Here is a 23,096-nt window from a genome sequence, read left to right on the forward strand (position 1 = left end):
TATTCCAAATGAGGTCATGCTATAGATTTATACAGGAGCATTATGGTACTGGTTGATTGGTTTTTAATCCCCTTCCTAATAATCCCCAGCACAGTATTTGCCTTTTTATTGCAATTGCACACTGAGTTGACATTTTCAGTGAGTTATCTACCATGGCTCCAAGATCTCTCTCCTGGTCAGTTATCACCAGTTTGGACCCCATTAATGTGTATTTATAATTAGGATTTTTGAACTCCAATGTGCATTACTTTGCACTTGCCCATGCTGAACCTCATTTGTTACATTGATGCTCATTCGCCCAGCCTCAACAGATCCCTCTGGAGTGCCTGATATCACTTCCTGGTTCTCACTGTCTGAACAACTTAGTGGCATCTGCAAATTTAGCAATTTCACAGTAGTAGTAGTAGTAATAATAATAATAATAATAATAATAATAATAATAAACCTTTATTTATATCCCGCCCTCCCTGCCAAGGCAGGCTCAGGGCGGCTAACAAGACATGGTAAAACCATGATACAATAAAACAATATATAATATAATTAATAATTTAAACAGTAAAACCAATAAAACAATATAACATAATCAAATTGTGTATAAGATGGCTCGGTGTTATTGATGTTATCAGGGGTTCCGTCTTAAAAAGCTAGCTGGAAGAGGACAGTTTTGCAGGCCCTATGGAATTGGTTAAAATAACAGTGAACAAGTTATAAAGCACCAGACTTAGGTATCCCACTTCTTACCACCTTTCACAGTGAGAACTGCCCATTTATATTCACTCTCTGTTTCCTGTTAATTAATGAATTTTTAATCCACAAGAAGTTTTTAATCATTTTATCCCATGACTGCTGAGTTTACTTAAGAGCCTTTGATGAGGAACTTTATCAAAAGCTTTCTGAAAGTCTCCTGAAATCAATGGTTCTGTTGCCAGTTCTGGCTAAAAACTACTCTTCAGGATTTACCACAGCATTCACTTTTAACAAGACATATCTCCTCTAAAATAGAGAATCTTTTCAAACAATTACTTAGGAGAATATGTAATATATGCTGGTCTACCACACACACACCATTCTATGTAAGCATTGTTTCTAATTTTATCAACTCTGTGTCCACTCTTTTTCACAGTGATAGACTTAAGGTGGATTATAACAATAATAGAGTCAAAATGCAAAAAATAAAACCCAAAGGCAAATAAAACTCCAAAAATATATTCAGGTTAACATGCCAAGGTCCATCAATATAGCTCCTCAAAACCAGCCCTGACCTAGATAGTTCAGGCAAGCCTGATCTCATCAGATCTCAAAAGATAGCAAGACTGACTCTGGCAAGTGCTTAGATGGGAGACCTCCTTGGAATACTAGAGCTCGGAGGACAGGGGCAGGCTTTATTTAGCCACCTCTCTGAATATCCTCCATGGTCCACGTATGGGCCAGTCACCAGAGGTCTCCATGATTTCCAAGTGCGCTCCTAAACCCACATGCACACATGCACATAATACCAAACCCTCCCCCCCAAAAAAATACCAAAAAATACCAAAAAAATTACAATTCTTCAAAACCTTTATGTCAATTTTAATCCAGGTTGAGGGGGAGGATTACACATACACTTCTTTAAAAGTCAGGATATTCTCTGATAATCTGTACTACAGAATGGGAATAACAACCAAGGAAGCCCAGTTTCCAGCTCTGGAAGGGTACAGACCCATGGGTGGAAGAATATCCCAAAGCAGCTAATTTAAAGGCTTTAACTGGCACATGGGTTCATATAAGAAAGACTATCCTGCAGATTTATGTCTGTCAAGACACAAAGGGTTTTAAGGGTACAAACAGCGTGAATTGAGATCAGAGTAGCTGTTTCATCCCAGGTTTAAATGATTTGTATGGCCTAATCCATGACATCATGAGAGAAAGATGGCATGGCAGAGCCCAATCTCATCAGATCTCAGGAGCTAAGCAGGGTTGGTACATGGATGGGAAACCTCCAAGGAAGACTCTGCAGAGGAAAGCGATGGCATCCCACTTCTGTTTTTTACTTGCCTTGAGAGCCCTAGGTGGGGTTGCGACTGGATGGCACATACAGGCATAACCCCTGTCAACAAATAGACCACCACATTTTGTTCCAATTGTAGTTTCTTTAAGGATAGCCCCACATAAAGACTGTTACAGCAGACCAGTAGTGATTTTACAAAACATAGATCCACACCTGTCACATCTAAATCTAAAAGGGAAGAGAGCTAATACACCACACTGATTTAGTAGTAAGTGCTTCTACTACTATATCTACTACTAACAATACCCTGCTTCTGAAATAACAAGACTGAGTCCAAAAGCATGTCTAGACCCTTCACCTGCTTTGCACGTATCAGTTAATACCACAGAGGGAGAACAGATGATCCCTCTGAACATAGAAAAAATAGTTCCAGGTGGGGAATCCCATAAAAAGAATGACTAGCCTCTTGTGTGGCTAGACATCATTAATACGGGCTGGTTCACAGTGAAGTAGCCTGTGTCTAAACCAGGCATGTCGAACTCATCTGTTATCAGGGCCGGATCTGACATAAATGAGACCTTGTTGGGCCAGGCCATGTCAGGTTGGGCCAGGCCATGTGTGTACCTATTTAAGATTAGGTAGCAGAGATACAAATTTTATAAAGGACACAGACAAACACAATTTTTTAAAAAGCCCTTAAAATGTTAGCACTCATTGATCTTAAAGGTGCTTTCTTTGTATTTCTCCCATGAGATCCAGGGAACTGAGCAAAGGCAGCTCTGGCTTTTTCCCTCCTTCCCCAGGGGACCAGGAGGGGGTGGAGCCTCAGCCAATAGAAGGAAGAGAGGCTTGGCTCAGTAGCTCTGCTGTGCAATTGAGAGAGCCTGGCAAAGCAAGCTATTCCACCCCAAGGAAAGTACCTCAGCCAATGGAGAAAAGAGAGGTTTTGCTCCATAGCTCCTGTGCAATTGAGCAAGCCTTGCAAAGCAACCAGTTATGTAGAAAGAAGCAAGATATAGGGAGAAGAAAGCAGATGACAATCAGTTGCTCGAGGGCCTGATAGGAGCCCTCCGGAGGCCTGATTTGGCCCCCACACTGCATGTTTGACACCCTTGGTCTAAACCATCTACTGTAGTTGCAGAAGGGGACCTCAGATTATAGAATTCTTCACCATAGATTGGTGTGTCAGAGAAAAACCAGAACAGAACACCAAGATCTAATTTTCCATGTGGTGCTAAAGTTTTGTTTGAAATATCATTCAACCCCATAAGCTCCCATGGGCAGTCTGAAGTTATACATTCCAAACATAGGTGTCTCTTCAGTGAGAACTAGAAATTAATTACTAGGCTGAAAGTCAACATTCTGATTCTAACTTGTGAATTGGAACCATGACTCACAGAAATTTCTCCAGGTGCCAATTTTGATCAACCCACTAAGGGAAATGCCTTTTTGTTATTGTTGTTGAAAGGATAACTTTTGCTGTGGTTTGTCTTGGGCTGATGGTTTGGAACTTTTGGCTTGGTTCCACCTGCAAATTCGTGTCCAGCTGTTAGGGAAGTGTATCTTGAAGCTGCCCTTTTATTGTGTGGTGTTAATTCTTAAAGGCAAATGGAATCGGAAAGGAATAACTATCAGTAGAGACCAAGATTTCCATAAGATTGCTACTTACTGGGCACTTATCTGTTTAGAAGGAAGTACATTGTGATTGAAGGCAAAAGAGGTCTGAGACAGCTTTCAGTCTGCTGCTTCCCGGAAAGTGATCCATTAATCCCTTCTTGTGGAAATCTTTGAGGCCAATTTCTAATGGAAGGTTGACGCGGTCTCAAAGTGCAACCCTTTGCAAAGTTTCTCCATCATAACTTCCAAACAAGAATAAACACGTCAGTTATTTTTTTTCCCCTATGTAGAGTCTCAGAGTGGTCTTAGAGTGAATCTCAGAGTCTCAGAACGGTCACAGTCTCCTCTACCCCCTCCCACAACAGACACCCTGTAAGGTAGGTGGGGTTGAGAGAGCTCTGCAGAGCCTGTAAGGTAGGTGGGGTTGAGAGAGCCTTAGCATTTATGAGGGAAGTTTGTGGAAATTCTGGTGACTTACCAGAAGGTGTAATCTGTTTTACCAATAATTCTCCTTGAGATAGAGTTGTGCAAGCCTCACTGAAGTGAGTACAAGATGTACAAGAGTAAATTGCAGCAATGAAAATGCTGACATCATTTCCAAGCCAGCCAGTCTCTCCAGAAGATGATCACATTTGTCTGTTACAGCAAAAATAACAGGAATCTAAAAACACCTCAAAGACTGACAAAATCTTATTCCAGCATAAGCTTTTATGGATGAGGCTGAAGCAAGTTCCCATTTCCTTAATCACAGTCACTGGTTTCTTATTCTTCAATCAGGCCACAAAACGCTCTGAATCTTGAAGCTACTTCTTCTGGACACCAAGTCCTATGAGGAAAAGCTGAAGGATTTTGGAATATTCAGTCTGGAGAGGGGGACATGATTGCTCTTTATAGGTATTTCTATAGGGCTGTCACTTCAAGGAGGGCAGGGAGCTGTTCATGTTGGCAGCAGAGGAGAGGACTCATACTGGATTTAAATTAAGGGTGGGAATAAAATTTTGTCAGTCTTTAAGGTGTTTTTAGATTCCTGTTTATTTTTGCTGTAACAGACAAAAGTGATCTTCTGGAGAGACTGGCTGGGTTGGAAATGATGTAAACATCATTGGATATTAGGGAAAACTTTTTTATATAGTAAGAGTTGTTCAACAGTGGAATCAGCTACCAAGAGAGGTGGTCAGCTCCCCCTCACTGGATGAACTCAGGGATGCTCTAGGGCTGATCCCACATTGAGCAAGGGGTTGGACTAGATGGCCAGTATGGCCCCTTCCAACTCTATGATTCTATTATTCTTCAGGTGCAATTGTTCTTCACTAGGCAAGCCTTTAAACTTGGAGGTAAAAATACAGTATGGTCAAGGTGGCACTAGTCAGTAGTCAGTAGTCAGTCTGCACCTTCGATGCAGAGGTCCCAGGTTCCATCACTGGCTTCTCTTGTTAAAGATTCTAAGCAGGAGGTGGGAAATGCCTGAGACTTTGGAGAGCTACTGTCAATCAGAATAGAAGATATTGGATTTATATCCCACTCTATCAGAGTCTCAGAGCGGTCTTAGAGTGAATCTCAGAGTCTCCTCTACCCCCTCCCACCTCCCGCAACAGACACCCTGTAAGGTAGGTGGGGTTGAGAGAGCTCTTACAGAAGCTAAGCCAGATTGGTACTTGGAAGGGAAACTACCAAGAAAGACTCTGCAGAGGAATGCAATAGCCAACCACCTCTGCTTCTCACTTGCCTTGAAAGCCACTTGCTGGGGTTGCCATAAATCAGCTGCAACTCACAATGGGCAGTTTAAGTTATCTTCATATATGCATATGAGACATTCAGCATAGGTTGAACATGTTCTAGTATTTTGTGTGTGGCACAAAAAGGTTTAATATCTGATGTAAGGACAAAATTCAAAGTAACCATGAATGAAACCATGCCTGATATATGTTTTACAAAACATTATTTATAGCCAAGCAAATTATTCCAGAAAACTGTAATCTAAACTTAAACCACATGCCAGGTACTGGAATTTAATCATTCAAGCTTACCGTGTGCAATATGTAACCATTCTTCATTAAGTCCAGTCACTTGAAAACCTCAGCATACTAATAAAAAAATTCTTTATCCACTTTCAGCTTTTCAGATATTTAATTGGCATTTCCAGTGCAGGGCAAGTGAACATAATAAAACATGGAAATTAGAAAACCCTAAGACGCTACTTGTATGGAGGGGGGGGGGTCATTTTTCTCCAATGCCCCACTGAGTTGGAACATTATTATATTTTTACTTGTATTGATAGATGATTCTTTCTCATGAGAAAGTAATTTTGAAATTCTTAACAAAATCATCTCGTCAGCTCTTGCGCCATTCTAATTATGAGCGAAATGGCAATTTCCTCCTGTCTGTACCACTCAGGAAAGTAAAGGTTGGGAGCAGATAATATAGCTCCATCTTACACATTCATTCTACAACACACACCTTTAAGTGGTTCTGCTCCTACATTTTAATGTTCTTTTCTATAGTGTCAGTGAGTCTGCAGTTAGAAAAGTGTTATCTAGGTATATCCAGTATCCTGCAATATTATACATATCGTAGGACATCTTGGGCTCAACGAACCTGGCCACTTTTAGAGATAACACAGTGAAGGTAGGCCTTCCATTTACTCACCCAGTGCAAGCAATTATCATCCCCCAGCCTCAATTTCAAGGTTACAAGGAACTGAGAAGTGGGAGGGAAAAAATGGGCTCCACAGCTAGTATCATCCAGAAGTACTAGCCAGGTCTTATCTCCTTGCTAGTGGAGGGTGGGAGGGAGCTTTCTGAGAATGGGTGGTGGGGCAATGTCACCATGTGTTACATCCCCAGTATAAGAATGCCATATGTCATCATGCTGGGGAGTCACATAGTGACAATCTGGTTTGGGGGCAAACTCTATGGTAAAATTGGGCTCAAATCATAGAGTTTTGCCCAAAAACCAGAGCATTGCCACAAGGCATCCCCAGCCTGATGATATCACTTCCACATGAAATCATCATGTCAGAGATGTCTGGCAGGGTCATGCTATTGGGGGTGGGGCTTCTCCCACCAGCCAGCTGACCAGTGGTGGGCAGGAGCCTACAAAATTGGAGGATCCCCTGCTCGCATCTGGGGACTGGCATGCCTACCTGGAAGTGATATCACATCCTCCCCAAACTCTGCCCTCCCCAGGTACAGCTCCCAAATCTCCCAACATTAGCTGAGGCAATGTTGAGAACCCTAGATGACAGTCATCTTTACATATAAGAACCAGTTACAGGATGACTTAAGAAAACCTGACTTGCTTTTCAAACCATGAACAAAAAATGGGCTTGTCAAAGGGATGGAAGGGGGAAAAGGGGGAACAGGGTTGGCGTGTTGTCAGGGGATCTAGGGTCTCAGTGGGATTGTCCCTCTTTTCCAGATACATGGGGAGTATATGGGTCCAGAAGGCAACTTAAAAAAAAAGAAAAGAAAGAGATGCTGAGAAGCAGAGAGAGACAAAAGGAGGGAAGAACAGCTGCAGAGGAGAGGTGGGAAGAATTCGGGAAGGGCTTCTGCAGGGCTCCGATTTCCTGCCACCTCTACAGTCTCCTGTCCAACTTGTATTCGAGGTGTTGTCTGGGGGGAAAGTGGGAGGCCAACTTTGTGCTTGAGTCTGAATTTTCAACAAGGGGGAAGGGTTGTTGTTTTTTTTAAAGTCAATGTGGAAATTAAAAAATATATAGATACAACTTTACATATGAAAACAATAATTCCTACTTCAAGTTCAAAATTTATATTGTGTCTTTCTTTCCTTCTGCTTTGAGACAGAGAGGACCAGGTGTCAAAAGCCACCATCAGAACAGTCCCTCATTCCCCGGAGATGATTAATCTGTGTTTGGCTGATTATCCATCTGTGTATGGATTCACACATCATGGATTCACTCTATTATTGCCCTGTTATCATTCACAAGTGGCAGTGTTGTTTTTTAATGGCTGTCAGGCAGATAGTGTGACCTTGAAGTGACAGCAGTCATCTCTAGGAAGCTCCAAAATCTCTATAGTTTTAGCATAGAGTTTCTAGTGATTCCTAGAAAGAAGTAATATCACACCTTCACTGATGGCCTCCCCTGTCTCCCCACCCTTTGTTTCCTGCTGGGGTGCAGCAAGGTCTTGTCGTATCAAGGCACAGCAAGAAAGACCTGATGCAGCCTGGAGGAATGTTCCACAGATCCTTGCACGATGGATGTCCTCGGGCTCACAAGTAGTTTTGGAAAGGAGAGAAAGGTTTTGAAGGGGAGTCCGAATTCATGAACCATTTTGTTGGTTCTAGGCTCATTGTTAATATTTTTGTAAGAAGGCTACAACTAGCTTCTGGGTCTGTGCTATTTAGCATTGTCATTGCCAATAAAAATTAACATCCTTTTTTTTAAAAAAGTCAAACAACCTTGTTTAAGAAAAGTCATGTACACATGGAAGGTAAGAAGGTAATGGAACTCTGCATATTCCAATGCATAAGCAGGTGAAGACTTTTTGTTTTGTCTGGCATTCCCTAAGTCTTGTTAGCCCTCCTCCCTGTTTGTGTGCTTTCAGGTGTATATTTTTGTGTTTATATATTTTATGTTTTATTTAATTGTTTTACTTTTTTGTATATATTTGTTTGTACTTGAGAGACAGTGTGGTATAATGGTTAAGAGCAGCAGACTCTAAGCTGGAGAACTGATTTGATTCCCCACTCCTTGACAGGAAGCCAATTGGGTGACCTTGCATCAGTCACAGTTCTCTCAGAACTCTCTCAGCCCCACCTACCTCAGAAGATGCCTGTTGTGGAGACAGGAAGGGAAAAGTGATTGTAAGTCACTCCTTCGAGTAGAGAAAGGTGGGATATAAAAACCAACTCTTCAGTACTACAATTTTAAATGTTTTTAAATATCTCAAATGTTCAACCACCTTGAAGACTCTGAACTGGGTGGAAAGGCAACATAGAAATCTGTTAAATAGATCAAATAAATATGGTAAGATGTTTTATTTTGGAGTGTTTAGTATTGTCCTGGCTCAGTGGAGGAAGCATCTTGGGAGAAGACAGGATGGTGTTAGCTGAACAGAAAACTAAATTGACTTGTGGGGGGGGGGGAGAGAAGCACAGCAAAATATCCATCAATAAATCATTAGGTTGCTTTTTTCTTTGTTGCAGATTAGAAGCACAAAATGAGCCTTGTTGGATCAAATCAACAGATAATATTTCAGCTAACTAAATGCTTTTTGAGAGCTTATCAGCAGTATGTTAGACCATCAGACTTCCCATGTTCCTTTTTTATGGTCACCCACCTGGGAATTTCAGAAATAACAGTAAAAAAATTCTGGAAGGCTATGATCACAGCGGTATTTTTATGCAACTCATAAAATGTGGTCAAAGGTCTTCTCTTGACTGAGCCAACTTTGGGAGGGGGATGAGGAAGAAGCATAGAGCAACAGTGATATTTACTGACCCCTTGACCTTTTAGTATAATATCGTCTACACTTTTTCACAATGGAAACTAATTCACACTTGCTGTATCATCTCAGTCTGGCTATAACCTGAAAACTTATCTGAAGTGATTCATGTGTAATAATAAAAACAGCAACTCCAATGGGAATTGGTGCCAGCAAAAAAAATTGGGGTATATAAGTTTCATTTGCCTTACAAAATTTCCTCCCACTGCTTTCCTTGGATCCACCCACTCAAGTTTTCTCCTATTGCTCCACCCATGGAAATACATGAGAGCTTTTGGTATTCAGAAGCATTATACCCTTGAATGCCAAATGCTGGCGACAAAGAAGAGGGGATGACCATTGTCAAAGAACAGGAGTGCTAGGGCTCCTCTGGACCCAGTGCCACCACCCTGGATGTCTGCCCCACTCCAAGATTTGTCTTTGCTTTCCTGGCAATCTGAAAGTTGGAAGTGGTGGGAGGGATTGGAATTGGATCAGAAGCTGAAGTGATACCCCTTCCAAGTGACATTCTAGAAATCCCCAAATCTGTATGGTAAAGAGCATAGAGATTTTGGGAGTTCCTAGAGCACCGCCTGAAGAATCACTTCCAGGTTCTGATGCAATCCCCAACCCCCTCCCATTTTTTCCTGCTGCATCATTTGTGAGCCCTGAGCTGGCTGGTGGCTCAGGGTGTGCCACGGTTGGCTAGTGGATGGGTGAGTTTGCTGGCTGCGGACGTTTGGGCTGGCCCGCTTGGAGTTCAAAAAGCCCCTGGATCAGCCCTAGATCCACTCTAATTAATTCTCATTTTGGATCTCTGTTCCAGGAGGGAAATTTTACACCGGTTGCATATTTTCAGGTAAGACATTACTGATTCAGGATTCATATTTGTGTGGTTCCTGAGTATGGGACCATTATTTTCAATAGGGAATGTATACAAGGGTCTGGGGCAGCTGTTTATAAATTTGCACAGGACACAATAAGAACATAAGAGAAGCCATGTTGGATCAGGCCAAAGGCCCATCCAGTCCAACACTCTGTGTCACACAGTGGCCAAAATATATATATTATATTTTATATATATATATATATATATATATATATATATATACACACACACACACACACACACACACACTGTGGCTAATAGCCACTGATGGACCTCTGCTCCATATTTTTATCTAACCCCCTCTTGAAGCGGGCTATGCTTGTAGCTGCCACCACCTCCTGTGGCAGTGAATTCCACATGTTAATCACCCTTTGGGTGAAGAAGTACCTCCTTTTATCCTTTCTAACCCAACTGCTCAGCAATTTAATTGAACGCCCACAAGCTTTTTTATTGTCAGAAAGGAAGAAAAGTACTTCTTTCTCTACCTTCTCCATCCCATGCATAATCTTGTAAACCTCTATCATGTCACCCCGCAGTCGACATTTCTCCAAGCTAAAGAGCCCCAAGCGTTTTAACCTTTCTTCATAGGGAAAGTGTTCCAAACCTTTAATCATTCTAGTTGCCCTTTTCTGCACTTTTTCCAATGCTATAATATCCTTTTTGAGGTGCAGTGACCAGAATTGTACACAGTATTCCAAATGAGACCGCACCATCGATTTATACAGGGGCATTATGATACTGGCTGATTTGTTTTCAATTCCCTTCCTAATAATTGCCAGCATGGCATTGGCCTTTTTTATTGCAGTCGCACACTGTCTTGACATTTTCAGTGAGTTATCTACCACGACCCCAAGATCTCTCTCTTGGTCAGTCTCTGCCAGTTCACACCCCATCAACTTGTATTTGTAGCTGGGATTCTTGGCCCCAATGTGCATTACTTTGCACTTGGCCATATTGAACCTCATCAGCCACGTTGACGCCCACGCACCCAGCCTCAACAGATCCCTTTGGAGTTCCTCACAGTCCTCTCTGCGTCTCACCACCCTGAACAATTTAGTGTCATCTGCAAACTTGGCTACTTCACTGCTTACTCCCAACTCCAAATCATTTATGAACAAGGTAAAGAGCATGCGACCCAGTACTGAGCCCTGCGGCACTCCACTGCTTACCATCCTCCACTGCGAAGACTGCCCATTCATACTCACTCTCTGCTTCCTATTAATTAGTCAGTTTTTGATCCACAAGAGGACCTGTCCTTTTACTCCATGACTCTCAAGCTTACTAAGGAGCCTTTGATGAGGAACTTTATCAAAAGCTTTCTGGAAGTCAAGGTAAACAATATCTATCGGGTCTCCTTTGTCCACATGTTTGTTCACCACCTCAAAGAAATGTAACAGTTTAGTGAGGCAAGATCTTCCCTTACAGAACCCATGCTGAGTCTTCCTCAATAACTCGTGTTCATCAATGTGCCTACTCATTCTGTCCTTGATAATGCTTTCTACCAACTTTCCCGGTATTGAAGTCAGACTGACTGGCCTGTAATTTCCCGGATCTCCTCTGGAACCCTTTTTAAAGATGGGAGTGACATTTGCTACCTTCCAGTCCTCAGGAACGGAGGCAGATTTCAATGAAAGATTACAGATTTTTGTCAGAAGATCCACAAGTTCAACTTTGAGTTCTTTCAGAACTCTTGGATGTATGCCATCCGGACCTGGTGACTTATTAGTTTTTAATTTGTCTATCAGTTGTAGGACCTCCTCTCTTGTCACCTCAATCTGACTCAGTGGAAGGGCTTCTAGCCCCACTTGTGAACCTCCTGATGGCACTTGGGGGGGGTTTTGTTTGTTTTTGGACACTGTGTGACACAGAGTGTTGGACTGGATGGGCCACTGGCCTGATCCAACAAGGCTTCTCTTATGTTAGGTGTTTCAACACCCCTTCCAATATAAGTGGTTTTGGAGCAGGCAAACACTTCTCATCTTCCACAGTGAAGACAGAGGCAAAAAATGCATTCAGCTTCTCAGCCATTTCCCTATCCTCCTTCAGTAATCCTTTGACCCCTTGGTCATCCAAGGGCCCCACTGCCTCCTTGGCTGGTTTCCTGCTTCTAATATATTTGAAGAAATGTTTATTGTTGGTCTTTATGTTTTTTGCAATATGCTCCTCATAGTCCCTTTTTGCCTGCCTGATCACAGACTTGCATTTGATTTGCCACTGCCTGTGTTCCCTTTTATTAATCTCACTTGGACTAGCTTTCCACCTCTTAAAGGAGTCCTTCTTACCTTTTACAGCTTCCATTACTTTGTTTGTTAACCATGCAGGCCTCCTCTTATACCTGTTTGTGCCTTCTTCTTTCTGTAATCTAAAGACTCCCTAATTTTCAAGCGAACTGAACAAAGTGGCCCAGTTTTACAGACCTCCATGGTAGGTGACTATAGGTGCTGCTGCAGTTCTCTGTACTTATTCCTAAAATGGTGGTCAAGAAGCAGCCTAGCAAAAGAGCTCCAGGATTTTTTTTTTTAGAGACTTTGTCTGCATTTTATTACCCTTAGGGTGACTGACTGACAAAAAAAATCCTTTTTAAGACAAAATTTTCTTTATTATAAACTCAAACAGCTTACAGAGAATCATAAAACTTTAAAATATGATACGACAAACTCAGCACACAAGTAATATTACATAAATTAAGTCAAAGTATAATATTAAACAAAACGAACTTTTAAAAAAGGTGACCACTTTTCCATTACAGACTGATGTTGAGGCACATTAGCATGCTACTGCATCTCATCAGTGATCTTATCTAGTATAAAGTAATTCCAAATTTTGAGATAGCAAGCCCAATATTAGAAAATTGCTCATCTTTCCATTTACAAGCAATAACAGCTTTAGCTGCAGTAAGTAAAGTTATTATAAGCTCTCTATCCAATTTTGAGGCAAACCCAGATTACCATAGATTTAAGAGAATCAAAATCAGATAAAATGGGATCATAACCCCTGTGATCTTTAAAATTTCCTTAATCACCTGTTTCCAGAAGATGCTATTCACTGGGAAAGATCACCAGGCATGGTAAAAGGTTGCCTTAGATCCGCAGCATTTCCAACAACATGGGGGACATGTTAGGAATAAAGTGTGAAAGTTGTGCAGGAGTGAGGTACTTTCTAGAAATCACCTTGTAAATTTGAAGTCTAATATTAAAAGCAGGTGATTTGTACACTGCAGAATTCTAAATATGACCCCATTGGACTTCAGATAAAGGAACACCTAGATCCTTATGCCAAGCATTTTGATAATTCTGGAGGAAAGAAATTTTCAGGCTTGTCAGCATATTATAAATTCTCTTGATTAACCCTTTCATAGATGTCTCATCAAAATATAATTTTTTTTGTAATCAGAGAGTAGTATGCATATAGGAGAAAGGAATTTGTGTGTGGACCACAGGTGTTGTAAGTGGGGGCATTCAAACCATGGCAAAACCATGGAATGGTCCTTTTCTAATTTTGTTTTTTTCCAGGAGAACTCCCTTCTTTGTTACATCAGCAAACCTTATCACTGAAAGGGAAGATTTTGAATTTGAAACATATCAGACCATATCATCTGCAAAAAGGCTAATCTTAAAATTGACAGTGGCCAATTATAATACCTGGGATACTAGGGTCTGTTCTAATTATAATAGCAAGAGGGTCCACCACAAGGGTGAAAATTAGTGGAGATAGAGGAGAGCCAAGTGCCCCTACTCAACCTAACATCTTGTGAGAGCACTCCATTAATACAAAGAAATGCAAATGACGTAGAGTAGAGATTTAATGATGTTTCTAAACTTCAAACTGCATATACTGTAATAAAGAATGGATATATGAAGGTTCAACCATATCAAATGCCCTCTCGACATCTAGAGACAGAATATATGTTTCACCAAGATGGAATTGCTTACAGTAGTGAATTATGTCCAATTTTTTCCTAATGTTATCTATCATGCCTCGATGAGCTATAAAACCGGTTTGGTCTAAGTTGATGTAATCACCAATGATTTTATCCAATCTAGATGACAAAATTGCAGTAAATATTTTATAATCAGAATTGAGCAAAGAGATTGGTCTATTAGAGTCTGTTGGATCTCTTTCTTTAAAAATACTATAATTTTGGCCCTCTTCCAAGAGTCAGGAATCAAACCTGTGTTTAAAGCAGTATTATAAACCTCTACCAAAACTGAGGAGAGAGAGGTATGGAAAAGTTTATAGAATTCATTGATGAAACCGTCTAAGCCAGAGAATTTATTAGTTTTAAGTGATTTTATAATCTAATTCCTCAGAATCAATAGGATGGTCTAAAAACTGCTGATGAGCCTCAGATAAAATAAAAGGAAGTTTATGGGGCTGTTCAGACATACAGTATAATCAGTTGTCGCTGTTGTTTCATACTGGATTAAAAGTGGCTGATCAGACAGCAAGATCTGCCTCCCTGTATTAACTCGTACTAGCCCCCACCCTCGCAATCCTTCTTGGAACCGGAGTATTTTATTACCTGCTCCTTTGTGGTGTTTTTTGAGTTCTCTGGTTTCATCTCATAGTTTCCCCGTCTGGATAGTTCTTGACCAACTTTCGGTTTGAAGGCTGTCCTGGAGCAAAAAGAACCTCAGACATCCGGTTTACGGTCGCCATTTTTTACCTACTTAGTGATATGCGCATAACTGCATAACCACATAATGTTTTAACCTATGCGCATAATGTGCATAAAAGTGGCAAAAAAACCTGCATGGTGCCATCGTGTGGACGGCAGAGCACAGTTTCACCGCGGAGTGATTCAAATTGCAGTTTGGCAGTCTGATCGATGATATCCGGAACAAAGATATTTGGAACAGAACTGGGTTAGTTTAACACGAGTTCAACACGCTGTGTGAACAGGGCCTATAAGTGTTAAAAACGCTTTCAGTTAGTCCTGAAGGAGGATCTCTGGGAGAATATAGTTTAGAGTAGTAATGAGCAGATTTCAGAATTTGATCCTTGGAAGTATGTAAAGTACCTGAAGAGTCTTTGATAATATTAACCCCAAGTTCTTAGCTTTCCACAGAAAACTCTGTATTTGCTATCCTGCCTTATTGTGATCCATTTATTTCCTTTCATAACACAAAACTGGCTTCCTTGCAGACCCTCCCCCCCATCCCTTTCCATCAGTCTATCATTACTCCCTATTGGAGACTTGTAGTGGGGCAGAGTGTAGTGGGGCAGAGTGGCAATTTTTCAATGAAATGATACCATAATTGCAGCAGAGTAAGTTCTGCTTATCTGCTAAAGAATGCCCAAGTTTCAAGCAAATTGGACCATGGGATTGAATTCTACAGGCCCCTGGACAAGGTGTCTCCTCTATTTCTCCAGCTTTAATACTTGCAAAGAACAAAAAGGATCAACCCTCATAGAGGAAAGAGAGCTGTGGCTCTCTGCAGCATGTTTCCAAAGGTGATTTGCTGGAAGCACTCCATGCTCCTCCCCTGAAGGATCCAATTGGAAAAGGAACTGCCATTGTTCAGGAAATCAGCAGGATCAAAGAAAAAACACAACCATGTGTTATAGCCAGCTAGTAGCACCTGAAGAGAAAAACAAGGCTTGTTCCAGGAGAAGAGTTTTGTAATACCTAAGAAACTTGGATTTGTGATACCATTGTGGAAAGTCATAACAATGGCCCAAAACAGCAATTTCCATGTATATCTCATGCCAGAATTTTGTTATGCACACCTCTGTCATTTATTAATGAATTAATTTCTGACCCTACCAGCCTTTAACTCTCCATTTGTTCTCCAAGATTGCTTTTGAGAAGAAATTCAGAATTATAGTTCCTTTGTATGCTACCATTTGTCCAAAGAGGCCTCTTGTGGCATCTAAGTGGATGAAACATTTTTACAGCCACTAATGATATTGTGGTGTTCTGTTTGTGAAGTGCAAAATTATTTAGTCAGTAAATGCAGTTCAGGGCAGATATAATCTCTCTGCTTGGAACACAGTATCAGTCAGTCCTCTCTTTAGAATCTAGGGCAGGGGTCTTCAATCTATGGCAAGAGCACCATGATACACTGACATCCTTATCTGGTAACTGCCAAGTGTTTTAGAAAGTGGGTGGGACAGGTGGGGCTACTGCTTAGCATGGTTTCAGATTGGCCTTTCAGGGTCCAATTGGCTGTGCAGATTAAAATAACTGCTTTGGTGGCAGCTGCCACCCCAGTGTTGGTTTTATTCTATCTCTCACTCCTCTTTCCCAGTGTATTTAAATTATCCCTCTTCTTCACTAGGTATTTCTGTGGCTCCACCTCTGGCAGCTATTTTGTGATTGTGTTCACTATCCTGTGTCAGAATTCCATAGGTTCCCCACAGGCTCAAACAGTTTGGGAGCCCCCGATGCCACTTGGGTACCTGGTATTTATATTAACTTTAAACATATCCAAAAAATACTTAGATGTTTGCTATTATCTTATGATGTTCCATACTTTCAGAGCACACATAGGCCTCCTCTCACTACACAGGTTAAAAATCTACTCCTGTACTGTGCTCAGGGACAGCAACTACTTTTGCTGAAGCAGAGCAACTATTCCACAAAGTTTCTCATTATGTCTAGACAAACTTCACAAACGACATTGTGCCTGTCTGTCAAGCCTGCCATTTGAAACTGCAGACTACCTGTAAATTAGTTTACTTGGGAAAAATATTTTATTCAGTAAAATATGACCAAACTCATTTTGTGTGCAACCCTATATCGATCTCCTGCCCTGGTTAAAGGACATCACTCTTCCCTATTTAAATATACTCTGAAATAATAGCTTTTCAGTAGTGGTGAAATACTACTCGCACCAATTCTAATACTCCTTTGGCTTTGGTATGAGTCACAGGTTCATTTAACACACAACCGGGAGCAGCTGGCTTTGCAGAGTCATCAAACACAGAGATAGTCATATTACGTAGTCTCTTTTGTTGTGCAGAGTGTATCTGGCGTATAACATCCTATCTTTGGGGAGTGACTAGGTAGGCTTCTATTTTGAGAGACAAGAAGAATTAAGATAAAAAAGTGGATTATTATTCTGCTCTACAGCTGGAGATAATAGGTTTAAGCTGGATAACAAAAAGAGTCCGAGCTGAAAACAGAGTTGCATATTCAGAGGAATTAATCTGGTCTCCTTGATGCCTCATGTGATTATACTTTGATCCTCAGTTAGTTTGATCAGTCCAACCTTCTGCTTTTCCTTTTGTCCTCCTGCTTTTACAGATACCTGCATCATGGTAAAAAGCTGTCTGTTCTCATTAAGGCTGGTTCAAGCCATTCAGTCCATTCAATTCTTCATGTTAGTGTCTCTGGTTTTAAAATCCTTGACACCTTCAGAAGAAGGCTAGTCAAATGGCAAGAAAAGAAATTCTGCATTCTCGTTGATGGGACAATTTTGTTTTCATCTAAATGTATAACATACACGAATGTAAATCTCTAATGCAGTTTTGAATATTGCTGCTGAAAGATGCACCCAAGTTTGCAATATGTATTTCTGCTACCCAAAACACAAAAGGCCTCTTGGAGAATGGGCTAATTTTGGTACATAAGTAAAGACAGAGGGTGCATTCACACTACATTAAATAATAGCCAATTTCGCACACAGCTTATCCTGTGGTCATGTTCCTCTTCTCTGCGCAGTATCTGTCGGATTTCCCACTATCTGCGCCGGAGTTACAGGAAGTGCCGCAGCTTCATGTAGCAAACGTAAACTGGGCTTTAGTGGTTTGCATTTGCTACACGAAAACTGCGACACTTCCTGTAACTCTGGCGCAGATAGTGGGAAATCCAACAGATGCTGCGCAGAGAAGAGGAACGTGACCGCGAGGTAAACTGTGTGCGAAATCGGTAAATGTGTTTTGCAACTGGATTTTTGCTAATTTTACACAGTAAAAATCCAGTTGCAAAACACATTATTTAGTGAACGTACCCAGTATTTCAGTCTCGTTAACCACTGTTCTGAACATATTGTAACAGAGCAGAAGTATACAAATATCCTCCCAAAGAACAAATGATTACCATAGACAACACCCCCACACACACACAACAATAAATCAGGCAAACATCTGCCGCAGGTATTCATTGGACTATTTATTGGAAAGCTGACTAGCTTTCTCTCCCACAGATACAAATGGTAGGAGGTAAAGTGAATCCCTGGCATATTTGCCCCACTTGCCGTATATGGCAGATTTGGTCCCTGTCATTTCCTGTTAAAAGATCTCAGCTAGAAGGTGTTGACAAAGACCTTTTCTTCCTGTCTCTGCTACCAATCAGAGCAGAGAATATTGGGCTACAATGGACTGACTTAATATTGGTACAATGGACCAATGGACTGACTTAATATAAGATAGTTTCATATATTCAAATGAAACTATCTTTTTTAAATCTGTCATCCTACCTTTGTTTGCCAACAAGTATCCATTTTTGTTGGCTCAGTCAAAAGTTTAAATGTGTGGGAGCTTGAGGTGGGGAGATGGATTTCTAGCCGCATTACACACTTATAATAGGACTAGAAATCTGTCTCCCACCCACAGTGGGGGAAATAATGGATAACCTTCATTGTAGTCTGCAGTGCCTCCACATAGAAGAAATAGTTCCTTAGTTTGACAAACAACATCTGCTGAAACTGAAAATGGGTAGGCGCTGTCCTTTTTGAGAATGTGTTAAATTCAAGGAGATATCATCAAGATGAGGAATGGGTTAAAAGAGCTTTAATACAGACAACAGCAAATCTTGTACAGCAGTCCCTAAACCTTCTTCTACATAAAAATAAATAAATAAATAAATAAATAAATAAATAAATAAATACATACATACATACATACATACATACATACATACATACATACATACATACATACATACATAAATAAATAAATAAATACAGACGGTGTGATCACAGGGCGAGTCCACACGGATCCCTAACACTGTGGAAATAGAACGTCTACAAACTGTACATTCTATTACTGTTAGCCAAATCAAATCATATTGTATCTATACAGCAGCATAGAGAGAGCAGGTAAAAATTTTACTGGGTTTTTAGAAAATCCTTGCCTGTGTATTTTAATAACATTTTTGTAATTGCTGGTTTACAGCTGGAAAAAATACACTGAAAAAGAGCAAAAGTACCCAACTAGGGGGATTATCCTTAGGAGTCCCTTTTTAATAAGTACAAGAAGATTTTCCTGAAGGCATAATTTTGGCAGCCTCTCTTCCTCCTCTCCCTCTAGCTTGAATTTTAAGCTGATAGTGAACAACATAAGTCCTTGATTTGATTCACAGCATATCCATTTCCATTGTTAACAGAACTGCAGCGGGACCCCCTTCTGAAAATCCTCAAGCCATAGTTTTGTACAGTTTCAAATGTAGAGGAACCATTTATCTACCTAGTTGCTGCACTATACAGAATTTGCAAACTTTGGGCAGGGGGAGCGAAGTAGCACCAAAGATCTTATGAGCTCAGTACATATTGGCAAGGTTGCCTCAGGTAAACAGGTATAGCTGAATACTTTGTGGTCCAAAAAGTGACTGCTAGACATTATCACTTACAGTTTAGCAGCCCTAATTAAGTGACCTGCAAATAGACTATCCTTATTTCTGGCTGCAATTGAGATTTCATTCCATAGCCTTCCTTGGACAAAGAATTCTACAGGTTTTTCTGTCACCTTGATGACTCACTCCTCCTGTACATGGGTCTCCCTCCTCTGTTTTCTCCTCACAACAACCTGAAGAGGTAGGATAGGTTGAGAGAGTGAATAACCCAGTAAACATCCGGGATGAGTGGGAATTTAAACCTGAGACCTAGGCCATTCTCTAACTTCTATACCACAGTAGCTCTAAGTCAGCTGAGTGTTGGCCATAAGGTGCCTGTATTTACATAACATTTCAACAATGACATATCATCCTTCAATCTGGATGAAATCTGTTATATTAATCATCTCCTCATGCTTTGCTAATGTGCCCACCTCTGGGTCTTCTAACAGTGCTATCCTAAAAACACTTTCCTGGAAGTAATCCCCATTTGTAGTAGGAAGTGCCACCAAGCTGAAGCCATCTTATGGCAACCCTGCAAAATTTTCAAGACAAGAGACAAACAGAGGTGGTTTGCCATTGCCAGCCTCTGTGTAGCAACCCTGGACTTCTTTGGTGGTCTCCCATCCGAGTTCAAACTAGAGCAGACCCTGCCTAGCTATTGGGAGCTGACAAGATCAGGATAACACGGGCCATCCAAGTGAGGCCCAATGAATTGTCCTGAATAGGATTCTGAATAGACCTGGTTAGCATTCCATCTTACAGCTCTCTGAAACCTCTAACTTCCACACTGGTCAGTTTTCAGCATCAAATTTAAATTTAATGAGAACAAGAGAATCTTTAGCCTCTATGTATAATTAGGTTGCTGTAAGAATGTATGGAGCTCCTAATTTTCCTAATGTTTTCTTTGGTCCCAATAAAAAGGTTATCACACTAGTTTTGGTAATTTTATCCTGGAACAACAATGGTGTCTTCAGTCTTCAACTAAAACATGAAAGTTTCCACACAATAAATGAGGCTTGTTTGTTAGGATGGAAGAATCAATAAAACTGTTTGTGTCAAGGCTTTATTTAGCACAGATCTATCTTGCCTGACCTTGTCTTTAGGGTCCAAAATCCTATTTTTCTCACTACCCTGGATGCTAAAGAAAAGAGCTACAGAGTCTATTGACCGATTTCATGCAAAGGCATTCTTGCAGGTGATCTGGGATTCTGCCAGGCCCCAGACTACATTCAATGAAATGCCAATCATTCCAATTCTTTGCTGAACTGACTCCACACAGTGTTACAATGGGCCAATTTGGAAAATGTGAGGGGATCTGAACAACAACAAAAAAGAAAACCTCAGAAAATCTTAGTCTGAAAAGAATTTGCTGGCACATTTGAACTATATTGTCACAGTGAAAGCAAAAAATAAAAGATAAAAATAAAAATAGCTTAAAATAAGCATCAAGAGGTTAGATCCTGTCCCCTGCTTTCTGCTGCTACTGCCTGTTGTGTTTCTCAGAATGCAGCCCTCCAGGAGATGCTTGGAAACAGCATGGCCCACAACATGAGGATCTCTAGTAGGAAAATAGACTCTGCGGGAATTGCCCACTGTCCAATTATTTCTTGATTAGTCCAAGCTTGTGGGGTGCAGATTGGTGGCACAGTCAGCTGGATTGTCTGGCTATGAGGGACTGCAGATCCTATCCTCTTTCTCTTTTCCCTCCAGGAGTGTAGAGTTCTCAGGGATGGGTGGGGGGGGAGAAACTGAACCTGGTCCAAGCCCACACTCAGTAATCTACATTACGTTATTGAGCCATGAACTTATTTATATTCCCCCAAACTGTCTCTCTCTCTCTCTCGGCTTGGCTTCGCGAACGAAGATTTAAGAAGGGTGCAATAGTCCACGTTTGCTGCAGGCTCGCTGGTGGCTGACAAGACCAATGTGGGACAGGCAGGTCCGGCCACAGCGGCTGCAGGGAAAAGTCTGATTTAGGGTTGGTCCTGTAGCAGTGCGATTCTTCCTCAATCTCCTTTTGTCCTCAAGACCAGCTATGCGTGTGTTCTCAAAGGAAGAGACAGCCTGGTGGATGGTGTGCCTCCATGCTTTGCGATCTGAGGCTAGGTCAGACCACTGGTGATGGTTGATGTGACAGGTGCTAAGGGATTTCTTCAAGGAGTCCTTGTACCTCTTCTTTGGTGCCCCTCTATTTCGATGGCCGGTGGAGAGTTCGCCGTACAGGGCAATCTTGGGAAGGCGGTGGTTTTCCATCCTAGAAATATGCCCTGCCCAGCGCAGCTGCGTCTTCAACAGCAGTGCCTCGATGCTGGTAACCTCTGCCCGCTTGAGGACTTCAGTGTTGGTCACAAAGTCACTCCAGTGGATGTTGAGGATGGTGCGAAGGCAGCGCTGATGAAAGCGCTCAAGCTCACAAAGTACTTGTCACCTGCTGGGAACAAGGCAAATTACCACAGGACTTTCGCGATGCAATCATCATCACCCTATACAAGAACAAAGGGGAAAAGTCAGACTGCTCCAACTACCGGGGGATAACCCTGCTCTCCATCGCAGGCAAAATCCTTGCCAGAATACTCCTGAACAGACTGGTGCCCACCATTGCAGAAGAACTCCTCCCAGAGAGCCAGTGCGGCTTCAGAGCTAACAGGAGCACCACCGACATGGTATTTGTTCTCAGGCAGCTCCAAGAGAAATGCAGGGAACAGAACAAGGCTCTGTATGTGACTTTTGTCGACCTTACCAAAGCTTTCGATACCGTTAGCAGGAAAGGCCTGTGGCAAATCTTGGAACGTTTAGGATGTCCCCCAAGGTTCCTCAGCATGATCATCCAGCTACACGAAGACCAGCGAGGCCAAGTCAGACACTGCAACGACCTCTCGGAGCCCTTCCCAATAGGCACAGGTGTAAAGCAAGGCTGCGTTCTCGCGCCAACTCTCTTTACGATCTTCTTTAGCATGATGCTTCAAAGAGCCGCAGTAGATCTAGATGAGGACGATGGTGTCTACATCCGCTATCGCACCGATGGCAGCCTGTTCAACCTGAGGCGACTAAAGGCACACTCCAAGACAATGGAAAAACTCATCCGAGAGCTACTGTTTGCTGATGATGCTGCACTCGTCTCCCACTCGGTATCAGCTCTGCAGCATATGACGTCCCCAAACTGTATGATATTAACAATTAATCATGTAATTTAAATATTATATATATAATTTCCTTACTTGAAGTAGTCTGAATCTCTGACAAAGAAAGAGAAAAGATGTCATGAACTCCTTCACTAAGACAATTTGGGTAAATATTTCATTTGTGTAAGAAGCAGAGATCTGGATTTACTTTGATCCCCATTTGTGGGGCCACGAGGAGGGGTAAGAGGCAAGGAAGCCTTTTGCTGGTGGAGAGGGGTGGAGCCAGGCCAAGCACAGTGTCCCGCCCAGCCCGGGCGAGGACTGCACGAGGGCTCCCCCCTACGCTCACCAGCCGTTCCCCCCCCCGGGTCGCTGCCTCGAGAGCTTCCCACACCTCTCCAAGCCCCTGCGGCGGCCCCGCCGCTCACCTGGGCCGACGAAGCCCCAGTGGCGGCCCAAGCAATGCCCCACAACC

This window comes from Heteronotia binoei, chromosome 10 (genome assembly GCF_032191835.1).
Source record: "Heteronotia binoei isolate CCM8104 ecotype False Entrance Well chromosome 10, APGP_CSIRO_Hbin_v1, whole genome shotgun sequence".
Lineage (NCBI taxonomy): Eukaryota > Metazoa > Chordata > Lepidosauria > Squamata > Gekkonidae > Heteronotia > Heteronotia binoei.